General features: G+C 48.5%; 1 protein-coding gene and 1 long non-coding RNA gene across 2 annotated transcripts in view; both read left to right on the top strand.

Moving 5' to 3' along the window:
• Nucleotides 1-5,488, top strand: part of LOC125965205 (uncharacterized) — a 29,397-nt gene extending 23,909 nt beyond the window's left edge. The window contains exon 3 of the long non-coding RNA XR_007478842.1: nucleotides 5,124-5,488. This is a non-coding gene — a long non-coding RNA (uncharacterized LOC125965205). The remainder of the gene's footprint in view (nucleotides 1-5,123) is intronic.
• Nucleotides 5,489-6,022: 534 nt separating this feature from the next.
• TENM4 (teneurin transmembrane protein 4) overlaps nucleotides 6,023-16,940 on the top strand; it is a 757,305-nt gene continuing 746,387 nt past the window's right edge. The window contains exons 1-2 of the mRNA XM_049713625.1: nucleotides 6,023-6,582; nucleotides 16,094-16,353. The gene's annotated coding sequence lies outside the window, so the exon portion shown is untranslated. The remainder of the gene's footprint in view (nucleotides 6,583-16,093; nucleotides 16,354-16,940) is intronic.

The following is a 16,940-nucleotide window of genomic DNA, read 5'->3' as shown; positions in this document are numbered from 1 at the left end:
AAAGTACCACATGGCATTCAGCATGCAGGAGGAAAGCTTTAGGAGAGCTCCTTCTGAGGAAACCATTGCCGCCAGCTCTCAGAAAGGGATGTCAGCTGATACAGCGCCTCTCTGCTGTGAAAGTAGGGGCTGACCTAATCAGAGAGGATGCTTCCACTGTGGAATTTTGCCAGCTCGTCACCTTTGACCATAACAGATGCTGCTTTTTTCTGATGAGTGTTTTCCCTGCTATCTGGGAGCAAATGTCAGTGAAGGAACACAATCAGAACCATTACATGCTCATCTGCACCTCAGCCCCACTACCAGAACCACATGGCTCAAGGCAGAGTTGGTGTGGGTTGGAATAAATGCATGTAAAATACCCATCTTTTACAAGGGCATGTGTATACATACTCACAGGCCCTCTACCACTTTAAGGGGATGGGAGCCTACGTTCATTCATTCATTTCACAAATACTTATTGAACACCTACTTTTGCACCAAGCATTGTGCTTGGTCATCGTAACAGTGACCAAGACACTCCTGGAAATTACATTGCAAGTTGGGCAGATGTTCAAAAAACTAAGTAAAACAAATGCATACACAAATAATTGCAGCTTGTGAAACATGTGATGTAGGATATAAATGGGGCACAATCATGGAGAGCAATGGGATGGCCTCTTCTAGACAAGATTAACCATGCCATAAGATGTACTGCAGTTCATGGAGAGCTCACTTCCTTGCTGGTATCATTAATTCCATCCATCCATCCATCCAATACCATATGGTGGCTATGAGCCTGGACTCAGAACAATCCAAGTTGGAATCTGGCTTTGCCATGTATCAGCCATGTGACCTTGGACAAATTGCCTTCTCCACGTCTCAATTTTCTCACCTACAGAATAGGGATAATAATCGTATCTACCACATGGTGTTGCTCTAAAATTTAAATGAGGAAATACCCTTTGCTCCGTCCTGGGCACAGTGCTTAATACATGCTAGCTATTTTGTTATTAGCATTTGTTTTTTCACTCAGGGAACGAATATTTACTAAGAACCTCTAAGTGCCAAATACTCTGTTGCAGTGGAGGTGGGGAGAGAGAGACAAGAACCAACCATTTCTCTAAAAGAGAAAATTTCTGTGAATCCAAGCAGAGGCTTTCCCCTTCTTTTCTAGCAGACACATTCAAAAGTCATCATTTACCCCTACATACCAGCTTTTAATTTCCATCATACAGAAAGACAGCTCTCTGCGCAACCTGTCAGAGAATAACACCTAGCCTCACCTCTTGGTTTTTAAAAATGGGGTCGTGCTGGGAAAGGCACTGGCCTGGGAATTCTGAGAACTGGGTTCCCATGCTGATTCTATTGAGCCGGAACCACGTAAGCCTCAGTTTATTCACCCTCCCTCCCAAGTTATCTTGAGGATATGATGAGGTAACAAACCTTGGATGCCCCAGAGCCACACAGAAGGCTTTCCAAGAACGTCCCTGTTCTTCCTTTAGTTTTAGCCACTGCTCTTCCTCTCTGGGTCCCCATTCTTCCCTTGTAAACTTCAAATAACAGGATCCCAGCCAGGATGGATGCAAGGCTTGAGTGAATCAACAGATGTGGAGGGCCTTTCAAAAGGGGAAAGGGCTGTGCTGTGGAAGGTGTTATTATTATTGGGTTGGGGAACCTAGCCACGTAGTAGATATTTCCATGAGATGAAAAATCACAGATGCTGAGGGAACCTAACCAGGGTACCATTTACAGCAACCTTTCCAAAGAATAAGAGCATCCTCTGGTCTGCACTTTTCTCTCTAATTGTGAACACTTGATGGTGCTTATCAGTGGGTATCCAAATCCTATGCAACCAGCTTGCGTAGTTGATGTAGTATCAGACAACAAGCACGAAGCATTGCCCCTTGCCCCACCTGCCTCCTTACTTGAAACACCTGCCTTCGAAACAATTTTACAGTAACTGCTGGACTATGAAAAGAAGTGTTTTTGCAAATAAATACATTTCCTAATTAAAACTTGCCCTTTAAAGAAGCACATTTTCTTGGCCCCGTTATAGGTTTTCTTCTCCTTGTAACATATCACAGAATCAGTAAGGGCAATGCAAACATCTTTAATATATACAGTTTCAACAGCTCTAACAACATATCTGCCTGCCTGAAACACCTTCTCCCCCTCTTCAGCCCAGCTGATAATTTCCCCTGATTTGTTAAATGCTCTCTTACTTCACTCAAAGATAAAGCTTAAAGGCAGTTAGTCTACAGGAGGAGTGGGAAGGGTGGATTGAAAAGGGATAAAGTGGAAGGGGGGGTCACAGCCGTTTTCCATTTTGTTAATGATGGATTTTTATTTTTTGTTATGAAAATAATGAATGTTCATTGTGGGAAAGTTAGAAAGTTTCAAAAAAGCATGAAGAAGAATATATATTACTCATAACCCTATCACCCAGAGGCAATCATTGTTAATAATTGCCATGATTTTTTTTCAGATTTTTCTCCACGATGATTTTTATATAGTTAACAGTTTTGAACTCTGCCTCTTAAAAAATTTACAAGCTAACCTTGGCATTTTCCCATGGCATAAAAAACTCTGCAAAAGAGAAAAACTTTAGAGTGGCTGCATAATATTTCAACAAGGCTGTCCCCCAATTTACTTATCCTAGTTGATCATTTAGGCTGTTTCCATTTTTTCCCTTTATTACAAATAATGTGCTACTATGATATCTAATCTACTGTTTTTTTTTGTTTTTGTTTTTTTTCTGGTTAATACATGGGACTGGCCATTTGGAGAGTGTTAGGTTGAATTTTACAGCAGTGTAAAATGCTCTGTGGAACAGAGGAGCTGTACAGGAGAATCTCAAGCTAGCTGTAGTTAGATTACAAGATGGTAACAACTGACCTTACTTTTCTTTCTAAAACCTCCACTTCCTCCTGAATTTCTCTGGACGTCAAAGTGACTAGAGCCACCCTCCATCCAGGTACCCAAGCTTGAGAATTAGGAGTCACTTTGGATTTCTCCTTGCCCAGCCCATCCAACCAGGCACCAAAATCTGTTCGTTTTACAACCTCCATTTCTCTCAAATGTCTCCTCCCCTCTCCAACCTCACTGCAATTGCCTTAGTGTACTTAAATGACCTAAATGAGCATCTCCGGTCTTCCCAAGCTACTCCCTTTAACTCATTTCTCCACTGTGCTGTTAAGATCACCTTTTTCAAATACACTTAAAATCACTTGCCTCTTCTAACTAAAAGCCTTTAATAACTAATTTCTTGCTCCCCACACACCCAGCACCTGAGCTTTCAGGAAGCGTGAGATCCTCAGCTTCCTTGAGGCCCCTTCAAGAACCAACCCTACCTACTGCTCTAGACTCTACCCCAGGCATTCCCTTCACAGGCCAACTCCATGGCCTTAGTGAGTGTCTCATGCTTTTGTCCATGTCCTTGTACTGATACCTTTACTTAAAAAGCACCTCCCCTCCTGATCTAGCAAACTTTCTTGCCTTCAAAACTCAGCTTGAATGCCATCTCCTACAGGAAGTCTTCCTTTACCCACAAAAATTTGCTTGGGCATCCTTCTGTGCTCACACTCTGCCCATTTCTTAGGCAGAAACCCACCACACTGTGCCTCTCCTTGAAGGTGGGGATTGGGCTTTGTTCATCTTTTTAACCACTAAATACTTCAGTCAGGTATTTCCTAAAAAAAAAGGATAGTCTCCTACATAACCACAGTAATTATCAAAACCAGGAACTTAACATTGATACAAACTGTTATCTAATCTACAGACCTTATTTTAATTTAACCAGCTGTCCCATTAATGTCCCAATCTAGGACCACATGTTGCATTTATCGCTATGACAGCTAAACTGGTCCTTTAATCTGGAACTGTCTAGAGTCTTTGTCTTTTAAGACTTTGCTATTTTTGAAGAGTACATGACAGTTATTTCCTTGAATGGTCCTCAGTTTGCATTTGTCTGATGTATCTTCATGATTTGACTCAGGTTATTCATTTTTGGCAGGAATACCACAGAAGAGATGTGATGTCCCTCTCAGTGCATCACACATCAGGAGGCATATGATGTCTGTCTGCCATATTCCTAATGATGCTGACCTAGTAATTACTTGATTAAGGTGGATTGGCCAGATTTTTCAACTATAAAGTTAATGTTTTCCCCTTTGAAGTTAATCAAAGATACTTTGAGACTATGCAGAATATCTTGTTTCTCATGATACTTTCATCTACTACTTTTATCATTTGGGCCTCTGCTTTCTCATTGGTCAAATGAGGTGCACAGAATGAAAAGTGAATTCCAAAATTTTCACTCTCAAGGATCCCTTTATTCCACCCCCTACTGCTCCATGGACCTCATATTTTGAAAGATTTTTGTCCACCAAACAAGTGGCATTTCTCAAGGTATATGTGACTCATTTTCCTATTACACCTTTGTCACACATGTCTACTGCACTGTATACTCACCAAGGCAGGGCCCATTTGCCTCCCTACTGGATGCCAAGAGCCAGTCAGAGTGCCAACCACAGAGTAAGTGGTCAACAGATTTTTGTCAAAGGACTGAATCTGACTGCCAATCCCAGCTTATCCCCAGCATTTGATGTCTGCAGTGAGGACACAAAGTTGATAAATATTATCCAAAGGCAGAGACTCGACATTTCAGTTAGTCTCAGAGGCTTTGTCACTGGTCAGTGTTCAGTGATCATGAACATTTTAAAAACAGATTGAACAAAGTGTGTGGAAATCTCTCACCCATTCCTCCCCTCATCCCTGACTTTCTGGAAAGCCTCAGTTAGATGTTGAAAGGGCGTTCCAGCTCCCCAAGTTTATACTGTAATCTCTGATGCCTCTGTAATCAGTGGATGGCTACTGGCTAGACAGTATCCTGACCACACAATCCAGATTTTAAAATATCCTCGACCTTGTTTCACATTTTTATGACATTAGCATTGTCACACTTCCTCCTTCATTAAGCGCTGGAGATCATGGAGATATAATGTAGCAGAAGATCATGAAGGGAGTTTTAAAAAGGGATGGGAGGGAAGGAAACTAACATTAATGGAGTATCTCCTGTATGTCCAGAGCTTGCTTTCCTTTGTTCTCTCTTTTAATCCTCACCATAACCATCCATTTTACAGATGAGAAGACTGAGGCTGGATAAAGAGTAATGGCCTGCACGAAGTCATACAGTTAGGATGCAGCAGGGCTGGGGTGGGAATTTCTTCCCTAAGCCCCAGCAAGTTGCCACTGCACCAAGCTGCCTCTCCCATCATATAAAAATGCCCTTCTCTTGCATTGTGCTGGCGATCACGATCTAGACAGGCGAAGGACAGAAACCTCTTGGACCACATTCACTGCAGTTATTTTTTAAATGATTGTTATCGCGAGTCAGTAGCTGTTACCATGGCTCTGGGGAAGTTGTCCGAAGAAGGAGGGCCTTTCTTTGGGCGTTTTGCGTGCCTGAGGAAGGAACTCTAGTTCTCAGCTTTTTATTACCTCTGGCTGTGCTGAAGCAGCAAGGGCGAGAGAGACGTCCCTGCAAAAGTGTTGCGGGCGTGAAATAACAACAGGGAGTCGGCTGGGAGCGGGGCCACGCGCCCAAGAGAAACCCAGGGACAGGCGATGGGGGGAAGGAAAGGAGACCAGAAAACACTGCAGAGAGACGGGGGAGAAGGCCAAAGCGGGAGGAAATAGAACAAAGGGCAAGAGGAGAGGAAGTCGAGAAAAGTTGGGACAAGGGAGGAGAAAGTTTGAGAAAGGGGGCGAGAGAGCAAGCGAGGACGGTGAAAGTAAAGAAGAGACCGAGAAAGTGAACTGAGAGAACTCGGAGAATTCGAGAACGAAAAGGAAATAGGAAGGAGAGAAGACGGAGAACGAAGCGGAGAGAAAAGAGGGAAGGGGAGAGGGGAAGACGTCAGAAAGAACAGACAGACTGGGCTGGCCGAGAGGCCGGTGAGTGGCCCCGGGAGGACGCGCATCACCTGCGTGGCGCCCCCCGGTGCAGTGGTGCGGTCCTGCTCCCTTCGTCTGTGAGCCGCGGCTCGCCCAGCCTCCTAGGATTGGCTCCAGTCTCCCATTCATGTAACCTGCGTGTGCGTGTACGTGTGTGTGTGAGTGTGTGTGGTGTGTGTCTCGCTCGCCCTCTCCGTCTGTGTGTAGAGAGCGAGGGTTGGGGACGGAGGCAGGCAGGCGAGCAGGCAGGGAGGGGAAGAAGAGGAGGGAAGCTATTAAACACACACACACTCACACACGCGCGCGCGCACACACCCGCCCCAACCCCCCAGAAGCCTCGGGATTGCAGCTGTTTCATGTGGGGCAGCAGTGCTGGTAGGGACGCCGGCCGGGAGCGGCCGGGAGCCGGAGCCAGGAGTGCGCGCGGGGCTGGAGACTTGCTGGGGCTTCACTCCCTGCGGGAGCTATTGTTGGTCTCGCTGGAGCTGAGCGCAGAGCCGGGACCTGCTCCTTCCTGGGCGTCCTGCTCGGGCACGCGGAGCCGAGGAGCCTCGCCGCCGAGAGCGAGAGGAGCCAGCGGCGCGGCGCCTTGCCTCTCTGCCGCCCTCCTCCCCGCTTCTCCGGCGGTGGCAGCCTGCAGCCACGGTAAGGCAGCGCGATCCGTTCTACGGAAAAGCGCCTTTGGGGACCGCGGCGGCGCCTCGCCCGCTCTCAATACTCTCTGCGCTCGTTAGCTGGGGCAGGGTCGGAGCAGCTCGCGAGGATGCCCAGGGTTCCGGGAGAGGCTCGCTCGCTCCCCCGGCCCGCACCGGGGGAGGCAGGGGGGACGGCAGGGGAGCGGGTTGCCGGTGAGGCGAGTCGGTCTGGAGCCCCGAGCCTCTACCGCGCAGCCCCCGGAGCTTGCCGCGGACTGGAGCCTGGGAGCCAGGGCTAGGGGAGAGCAGGGAGGTGGGCGCGGGCCGAGGTTCGTCGGCCTCGCCCGGATCCCCTTCCCCACCCTGGCCCCAGCGCCCGCAGCCACTCTGCAGAACCGCCCGCCCCAGGGCCTCGGCGGGCGCTGGAGGAGCCCGCGAGGCGGCGCCGGGCTCCGGGGCTGCAGCCTGCCTTGAGGGGCAAGCGCCGGCTGCGGCGGCCCCGCACGCGCTGCGGTTGGAGGGAAGAACTGGGAGAAGCGACCCCAGCCTCGCGCCCTCTGCAGCCGGCGCGGCGCTCCTGTCTCCTAGCCTGCCGCGGTGTCCACCTTCCCCTCGGAGCGAGTTGAGGCTGCAGCCGCCGGGTGGACACGCGGAACGCTCGTGTGTGTGTGTGTGTGTGTGTGTGTGAGAGTGTGTGTGAGAGAGAGAGATCTCTCGTACCCCCAGCTTCGGGGAAATGTGCTCTGGAATGAAATGTGATCACCGAGCTCCTTAGTCATTTTCCTCGCGATTTAAATATGCAGTTTTTATACTGGAGGAGCAGACGGGAAGGTGGTCTCGAGGAGAGTGTGTGTGTGTGTGTGTGTGTGTGTGTGTGTGTACACGCAACCAGGGAATCACAGTCAACTACTGGGGCGAGGGGAGGTTCAACTGGTGAGTCCTCGTTAGCTGGGCAGTAGGGTGGGCTTTGCTGGCCGCTGCCCTCCCTTCTCTGCCCTGCCTACGCCTAGGCGAGGTTTGAAAGTACTGGAAATTCAACTGCGTGGTCTCTAACTTTGGAAACTGGCTCCCCTTTCAGGGCGAGACGTTAAAGTGATTTGTGCACCCTGGTCCATGTGGACGAGGGTATTATTACTCAGGTGGCTTACGGATCCCTCTTCAGAATCGCGGCAATCCCCCGCCCGGTCCCTTACCCCCTCCTACCACCAGCCCTGGCGAGGTTTGTAGAGATGCAGCTATCTGTAAGCCACCAATGCGGCGAAAGCGGCGCGGAGAGACAGCCTGGGTTTTGCCGGGTCCTGCTTGCAGTCTTGGTATTTGACTAGACCACGAGATCGCTGCGCTACTTTTGGAAGGCGGCTGCGGGGCACACTCGGGATTCGAGCGCCGGGCTGAAAGGGTGCCCATGTGCTGAGCTGTGCGGCCGCGCACGCCGGGAGATCTGCCAAATGGCATCGCGGGCAATTACATAAACTGCCTCAGTGATTACCGGGAACCGTGATGCGAGCCCCCTGTTCGCGAAAGACAAGCCCGAAAGTTTGCCTGCTTGAGGAATGTAAGTACCGGGGCGCTCCTATCCCGGGACCAGACAAGAGAGCCGCCTCGCCACTCCTGCCACGGGCGTTGGGTGCCGATGCTGCTGTCCCTAAAGGACCGGAGATCGAGGCAGGGACTGGGAAAAGGATCTGGGATTGATCAGAGAGAAAAAGCCGGTCAGAACTCAGGATCCATTGAGTTTACAGGGCCCAAGCCTCCCCTTGGGGGTGTTGGGAGGCCTTCCAGGGAATGCTGTATGAGGAAACTGGCTTTGTGTCCTGGGGAACCCCAAAGGCCCTTTTCTCTGCTTCTCCGAGCGCCTCCTCCCCATCTGCCACACGCAGTTCCCTTCATGTTTAGAAACCTGCCCGCTATGCCTGGTCCCCCGCGCCCCCCGAGATGCCAAGCATCCCAGCAATGCAGGCCCACTCTGGCGCGGGGTTCGGAGGGAGAGTGCTGGCCTCTGCCAGAGCCCGCCACCACCAGGTACCTATTCCTGGTTTCCTGGGCTAGGCCGGCTTTGATGGAATGGGGACGGGTGCCGAGTATGGCTTCCGTCCCCCTCGCTTCTCCGCTACGCGGACAGCAATTTGCTTCTGTTTTGTTTATTCTCCACATCTCGCTGCTGCCCTTTGCCGCCTGCAGCACGTTGATGGTCTTTGATAGAGAAACCATAGTAGAGTGTTTTTAAATCTTATTTTTCGCCCATAGCGGGATAAGCAGCCCCAGACCTGCCAGTGCCCTGCAGATCGCTGAAGCCAGGGGCACAGTGGCCCTGAGCTCCCTCCTCCCGCAGGCGGGGAGTGGGGGTGTGCACGGGTGGGGAATTTTTGTTTTTGCCACATTCCATCTTCCGGAAACCTCGGATCCCCTCCCCCCCGCCCCCCGCCGAAATCTCGGGTCTGTCTGAGTGTGTTCCGCGCTGTAAAATAAATCCTCCCTCCCGCAGACCTGTGGGGCCGTTCGGATTTCCTGCCACTGCCAGGATCCTTAACAATGCGATTGCAAAGCTCTTGCTCGGCTGGGAAAAATCCCCAGGTGCCGGCCGGCCTCGCCTTGACCTTGCTGAAGGCGCCTTTAACCCGGCTGCCTGCCGGGCTGGGGCCGGGCCGCGGGGGTCCGGGAAGGTGGAGGGCGCCCTGGAGGGGCTGGGTTCGCTCCCGGGGCAGGACGGGAATCGGGTCGCGGCGGGGCGGCCGCGGGGAGGGTATGGGGCTCCGCAGCAACCTGTTTCCCTGCGCTCAGGGGCGACGCACTCCCGCCCCTCGCCTTGGCGCTGGCCCCGCGCTACCCTCCTCCCCGCCGCCCTCAGGCAGCCTCCGGGGGTCCACGGTGGGCTGCGCGGGTCGAGGCCCAGTCGCGCTCCCCCAGACGTCTGCCCGTGCTCCCCGGCTTGAGGCTCCTCAGCGAGCCGAGCCGCAGTCCGCGCGAGCTGGGCCGCTGGGTGGGCGGGGCCGGGGCGGGAAACCCGAGCCGAGACCGCCGCGTTCCAGGCCAAGTTCCAGCCCGCGGCGCAGAGTGCAGGCGGCGCGTCCCTCCCCTTTCCTCGCCCGGCCCTCCACCCTCACCACCCCCGGCGCGCTCCCGGCGCCCTGCCGCTCAGCTTTGCCGGGAGCTCTCTTCGCCAAAGTTACAAGAGATGTTTTCACAGGTGGTGGCAGTGGAAGCGCGCGCGCACTCGAGTGTGTGTTCGCGCGCGCGCGCTTGGGAGGGGAGGTGCGCGGCGAGGCCAGTCATCTGGCAAAGGAGATTCCTCTCTTTGTAGGCGTTAGAAGGGCGCGTTGAGAAGCAATCTGTTTTCTCTGGTGACGGTGAGGATGGGAAGTCCTTTCACCTGGTGGAATTGGACCAGTCGGAGCTGATTTCCTGAGGTGAATGTGTGTCTCCTCTCGGCCCTGCTTTGCGAATGTTTCGATATTTGGACGTTCTTCAGGACTTAGGATGGAGACGTTCATATAGTTTTAGGGGATTAATTCAGGGAAGGTTTTGTTCCTACCACGTGTCTTTGAGTGGGGGCAGTGTGCAGGTTGGTGTGTGAGTTCGCCATCTTCTGTGGTGGGGAAGTTGTCAGGGACGGAGAGGTTCAGTTTTCTAGAGAGGTCTCTTGGATTCATCTGTCAGCCTGCTAGTATCAAGGCCTCTCTTTTGGGGCGGAACGGGGGTGGAATGGGGGCAGTAGGCCAGTGAATCATCCTGATGGACTGTGGGGGAAACGGGATCAGCCTTGCTCAGTGCGGGGACCCAGGGGGCAGAATCAAGGCTCAGCCTTAAAAAGAACCATCAGAAGACAGTTCTAGAAGCGAATGGAACGATCTGGACTACGAGGTAGTGAACTCCGTAGAAACGAGTGTTGCAGTAGAAGGCTGGATATTGTAAGGGTGGGTGATTCGGATCTCCAAAGGCTCTCTTCCAATAGATCTGACTCTAGGTCGTAGAATCTCCTCAACCCTCTCTGGTTTTGTGGCAGTAAACTGATAGGATGTGACTTTAACCCCTTAATTTTCTGTAGGGGAGTCATGACTCTGTGGCCTTAGGCAAATTACCTTTGGAACTTCAGTTCTCTTGCTTGTAAAATAGGAAGATATTGTCTGGTTTACAACACTGTAAGGATTAAGGTCCATGAAACCTCTGACACGCTGCAGGCCATTCACAGATGGTCATTCCCTCCCACCTCCTTCATCCCTTTGGAACATTGCATTTGAGGGTGGGGAATGGGCAGGGAACTCAACAGCCCCAGAAGAACCAGCAATATTGCATCCACAGTCTATTTAAAAACAGCTCAAATGCTTGAAACCAAAATATCTTCTCTTTTCTTAGAAAAGTCATTTCCAGTTTTGTTAGAATTTCTCCCTCATTGAGTCCTTTTTTTCCTGACAGAATTACATCGTTGTGCAGGTTGGCATGTTGCGTAACCTGATATTTCCAGATCAAAAATTACAAATATGGGAAAGAAGGTGATTAAGAATTCAAGATACTGTTGGGCAACACAAGCAAGGGACTCAGTTTGAGATGCCTGCTCACTCTTTAAATGTCATAGTTTGAAGGAAAATGAAACCTACTAAGCGCACAGTACAATCCTCACCTGGGTACTTAGCTGCCGGTATAGTTCTAATGAACGGCTGCTCTACCTGGACCCCAACCCTCCTGCTGTTCCTGTCCCAATACATTCTCCCATGTCCAGAAATGTAAAACATAAAACATAAGAACAATGGGATTTAAATCACCTCCTTGCAGGTTTGATTCCAAGAGCCTAGCAGGGTAAATCAACGTCAATTTCAGGGCCAATTTTTTTTTTTTACCTGCGTTCTTACATGGTCTATCAGCCTGGCTTAACTGAAAACTAAATCGCTCCATCTTTACTTTGCGCTGACAGACCGCTATGGGGGCCACTTTGAAAGTGACACATGCCCCAGTTCCCAGGGAACCAAGCATGCGTGGATCCCTGAATTTATAGTTTTCCATAAGGAAGGCTTCTAATGAAACTGTAAATGTAGAGGCTTAGTCCTCTGTAGGTTATATAGTTTTACTTTGTCACAGTTATTTTCCTGACTTTTACTGTCTTTATTTTAATTACCAAAGCAATACATGTTCACTGTAGCAAAGTAAGACATTATAGAGAAAAGCAAAAAGAAAATGTTTCACCACATTTTGGGTTGTACCTTGTGACTTCTCTTTCTGACTGTAGAAAAAAGTGAGATCATAGTTACAATATTTTGAATGTTTATTTTCCTTTAATGATAAATCTTTCCACGTTATAACTTTTCCCCCAAAGGCAACATTTTTAATGGCTACGTAGAACCCCAGTGCTTTAACATGGCATAATTTAGTTGAACAGTACCCAAATTTTGACTTTTCGTTTATTTTTAGTTTTTTTGTTACTATCACAAAGCTGCAGTAATTATTCTTGTACACACTGTGTAATTTTAGTATTTCCTTAAGATAAATCCCTAGAAAGTGGGATTGTAGGGTCAGAGGCATATGCCATGGTGAGACTTCTGTCACACATGAGAAGCAGTAGGGTCTACTGTGATTTCTACTTCATTTTTTTAACCAGACTATGACAGCTTACTTTGCAATCCCTCTTGGGAGCTTAGGTAGTAGAGGAAGGTAGGGGTGATAAACAAACCTCAAGCAGGGGATTTGCATAACTTTGAGCTGTTCTGCTAAACTGTTAGGCAAATCTTTTTTCCAAGAACATTTTTCTTCGAATGAGTCTTCACTCTCTGTAGCCCTTCAGCCAGCAATGGAGTTGAAATATGTAAATATGTGTCTCTGTATTGTAGGTGGGGCTGGCTCCCTGGTGAACGACAAACAGTTCTCAGAGAAGTGAGTGTGCCTTTGCATTTGGATTCCCCCCTGCCTTTCTTTTCTTTTCTTTTCTTTTTTTTTTTTTTTTTTTTGGTTCAGAAGCCTTAGAAAAGCTTAGTAAGGAAGCCACCCCACAGTAAGCTTATCTACCCTCCTAACCCCACCCTACCCTGCACAGCATTTATTGGGAAAGTCAGCCTAAATGTCTCACTTCATGATCCCTGGGCACAAAAAAAAAAAAAAAGCCTATATTGCTGTTTCCAAAGTGGTAGTAATTGGGCTCTACTCTTGTCCCATCCTTGCCTGGGCCAGTTCAATCTGAGGGTGTGTTTGTCAGCCTTCCTCTTTCACGTGTCAGATTTCTGTGACCCAGAAAAGATTTGTTCCCTGTGGTTAGATGACTCGTCATCTGACAAAGGATTCCGTGCAGCCAGTGGGGGAAGTCCTGTCCTCCCATTACCAAGGTGTCCCCAGGCTCAGCAGGAGACATCAGGAGTTCCTTTAGATGGGATGGAGAGGACACCTCAGCATTGTCTGATGGTGTGGTCACCATAAAGGAAACCCACTTTGCTGGTCACAGACTCTGAATTCTGACAAGTGTTTAGATGCTGCCTTGATACTGATTCCACTCCAGTTTCACTAGGGAAGGTGAGAGAATATTTTTGTTCTTTGTCACATTCCAAACCTCAAATTGGGGCTTTTCTTTCATTTGGAAAACAAAAAGGAAACGGGACATCAATGTAGCAGGATCTCAAGAGCAGGTGTTCCGTGTCCCCTCGTCCCTGTCCCCTGAGTCCTGCATTTGCTTTGCCAATGGATGGCAGTAGCCCTGTGGCCTGGGCCCACGGTAGGGAAAGCATATCAGATGCAATTGAGTATTCATTATAATTGTCAAGAACCCTAGGTTTTAAGGATGTTTGTCTCATAAAGACCCCATTTTCTCGCCGTGGAATGATTGTTGATTTCTAAAAGTCTGGTCTTTGAACTCTTTGAAAGTCAAACCAAAGAGTTGGAGCTAATACTTATGGCTCCGGTAAAACACTTGCCCATTCCTGGAATCAGTTTCCCTCTCTAGAAAATTAGGTAGGGAGAGGAGAGTAGATTTGATGTTTTATTAGGTAGTGCTTCTCAAACTTTAATATGAACACACCTTACCCAAGAATCTTGTTACAATGCAGGTTCTAATTCAGTAGGTCTGTAGTAGGTCTGAAGATTCTTGGGGCCCAAGAATCTGCATTTCTGACAAGCTCCCAGGGGATGCTTTGCTGCTGGTCCATAGTCCAGCTTGGAGTAGCAAGGTTTCAAGCTGCTTCCTACTCTGACATTATTACAGAAAGTAATAATAGTGACCTCCAGATGTCAGGGGGAACGGTCTTATGTTTATAGTTTGGTGTTGTAAAGGATGTGTTCGTTCTTGCCTTTGGGGCTTTGAGAATTGGCATCTTCATTTCCCCAGGCAGGGTGGGCAGGGACATTGTCAATCCTCTCATCCCGTGGTTGTCCAGGAAGTGGAAGGATGGGGCAGGAGCAAAACAGAGTGCCTTCTGTGTGTCAGGTAGCTCCTGTTCCGGGCCATGTTCTGGATGGGGAGACAAGCTCCGAAAGTCAAGCCATCCGCCCAGGGGCACACCCCAGGGGCACACACCAAGGCCCAGCATTTGATCGTACACTTCTTGGCCCGCAAACCTTATTTTTCTTAGCGTGGCAACTTTGTAACTTTCTAGAATGCCACATGATTAAAACGGAGTGCTTAGCAAAGTGTTTCCCTTTAGAGGTGCTTTTACTGGGCCTACCTAAGAGTGAATCAAGACATTTAAAAATTCGCCTCATTATCATGCAAGCAATTAAAGCGCTTAAGAGCTTAAAAGCAATTTGTTCAAGTTGGTTAAATATCCGCCCTCCCCAGTCTTGTTTGTATTATTAATTTATTCATCAAACTGTGACATCAAAACCATGGTGAAGGTAAATTTCAGTATCTTCCGATTGGTGAAATCTTTCAAATAAAAGGACTTTGCACTGATGAGAGCCACAGTGGAAGGATCTGGTTCAGGATGAGTCAGAGAAACCAGCCTTTTACTAAATAAACCCAGCCCTGCTTTGGCCTCTGGATGAGTATTGGTCATTGAAACGTTTTATTAACGTGCAGTTATTCTGAGAACCAGTCAGCAGTGCAGCTCTTTGCACACATTAATTAGCTGATCTTCACATCACCCCCACACAGCAGATAAATAGCATTAACCCTGCATCTGAGAGAACAAACGGACACACAGCGATAAGGGTAGAAGAAGCAAACTCTTGCCTTTCAGGAAGGGTGATAGAGGTAGGTGACATTAGGGGACTCCATGAGTTTGTCACTTAATAAATACTCGGTGGTACACTAGGTAACTCCAGAGCTGTGCTGTACAAGGTGGTGGTCACTAGTCACAAGTTAAGTTAAATTTAATTAAAATTAAGTCACATTAATAATACATTTCCTCAGTTGCACTAGCCACATTTCAAGCACTCAAGAGAAGATAGTGACTCCCCTATCAGACAGCCCAGATACAGATCATTTCCATCATCGCAGAAAGTTCTTTTGGACATTGTTGGTCTAGAAGCTTGGGATAATCAAAGACTAAGGCAAAGGTCCTTGCCCTTCTGGAACTCTCATGTAAAATAGCCTAAAAGGATACGTGATATTGGACAGCCATTGTATAACCCAAGCTGTGGCTGGGTCCTTCTGGGTGGTGGGTAGGGACCCAACCCGTTGGAGCTCAGACTTCAGTTCAAATCCCTGTTCATCCACGTACGGGTTCTATGACTAGAGGTAGGTTATTTAAAGTCTCTGTGCCTCTTTGCAGGTTCATGCTACTATTTTTCGCTTACTAGCCAAGATTGTTTGAAAGACAATGTTAGATTCTGCAGAAGGTGCTGGGAGACAGGTATTCTCCTTTGCTGCTGGTGGAAAGCAAATTAACATACGCTTTTAGGAAAGCAATTTGGCTATAACTGTCAGTAGTCCTAGAAACACTTACTCCCCTTATCCCAGTATTCCAATTCTAGGAATCTCGCCAAAGAAAATAATCAGAGATGGGCAGAAAAGATGTAAGAATAAAAATGTTCATTGTAGTGTTATTTATAATGGTGAAAAAAGAAGAAAAACAATTGGACTGGACAAGTAAAATATGTCAGAGCCAAGCAGTGGGATATTATACAAAGATTAAATGTTGTTTCTGACATGTTTTTTGTGTCATGGGAAAATGCCACAATACAATTTATGTTTAGAAAAATACTGAACACTCTACTGTTAAATCCCAAATATATTTTTCAAAGCAGACATCTGTTGAAACAGGGCTGAAAAGAAATAGACAAAGTATTAAAGGTTGTAACCTGTGAATTAATAGAATTTTTGATGATTTTGAGAGAATCAGTTTAGCTTTTTCCCCTAAATTTTGTGTTTTATTTTATTTTACTTTTTTTTTTTTTTTTTTTTAACTGAACTAACCTATAAAGTTTGACAACTGCGTGCCCCCCCAGGGCCCTGTGCTCTCCCCTGTGCTGTGCGGTCAGGGACTCCCAGCTGTTCCTAATCTGCCCTTTCTAGCAGCTTGGAATTTCTGGCTTATCCTGTCTAGTGTTTGTCTGCCGTCAAGGCCTGGACGTGCTTCCTAGCATCCAACCTGAATTGCTCTTTACAGACCCTGAAGTCAGTTTCTACGGTGAGCGCTCCGAGGTGATTACGACTAAGCAGCCTGGAGTATTGGGGGAGAACATCAGCTTTGGAGCCCGAAAGAACTGGGTCAGACCCTGACCGTCACCTCCTGGCTGTGTGACCTCGGGCAGCCCTTCTGGGCCTCAGAGTCCTCATCTGTGAAATCGGGAAAGCAGCGGAGCCCATCTCATATCACACGGCTGTGAGGATTAAGTGTTCATTCAGCAGAACACCTGGCACACACAGGTAAGTAATGACGCAGGTGACTTTGGGGCCATTGAGAACGTCAGCCACTTTGTCCCCCAGGATGCTCTCTGGAGGTTGGCAGGATCCCTGCTTTCCTGATGGAGTGTGGCATCTGGTGGTTGCAAGACTTGTCCCTGTCACGTGGGTTTGGGTTTGCAGAGCTGGGACTCAACCGATTCCTGGCTGATGCTGAGTCATGCGCCGTCTCTGGTACAGGCTGGCAAGCTCTGTTGCTGCCTGGGCTGTTTTCCTTTGTGTATTGGTTTCCCTGGGATGCACTTCATCCTAATCCGGTGTAAACCCCTCAACATTTCCCAGCCATGCACTCGTCCCTCTCCAGGAATAAATAAAGTGGACATTCCTTTTATGCAGGTTGAATGATTATAGCAAAAAGATGCCTAACTAAAAAGTAGTCCTGATAGAGTGACAGAGGCAGGGATGCTCGGACTAGAAACACTTTCCAGGAAGTATCCAGGACGCTGTGGTCCAGCTCACTTTTTGCCCTCTTGAAAGGTCTCCTCCCACACTTCCCCTCTTGGTAGCTTGAAAGAGACCCTGGATTTGTGGATGGCCCCGCTGCCAATCCT

This window comes from Orcinus orca, chromosome 8 (genome assembly GCF_937001465.1).
Source record: "Orcinus orca chromosome 8, mOrcOrc1.1, whole genome shotgun sequence".
NCBI classification, from domain to species: domain Eukaryota; kingdom Metazoa; phylum Chordata; class Mammalia; order Artiodactyla; family Delphinidae; genus Orcinus; species Orcinus orca.
Note: the sequence above shows the minus strand (reverse complement) of the source record. Positions and strands in the feature narration are given on the sequence as shown.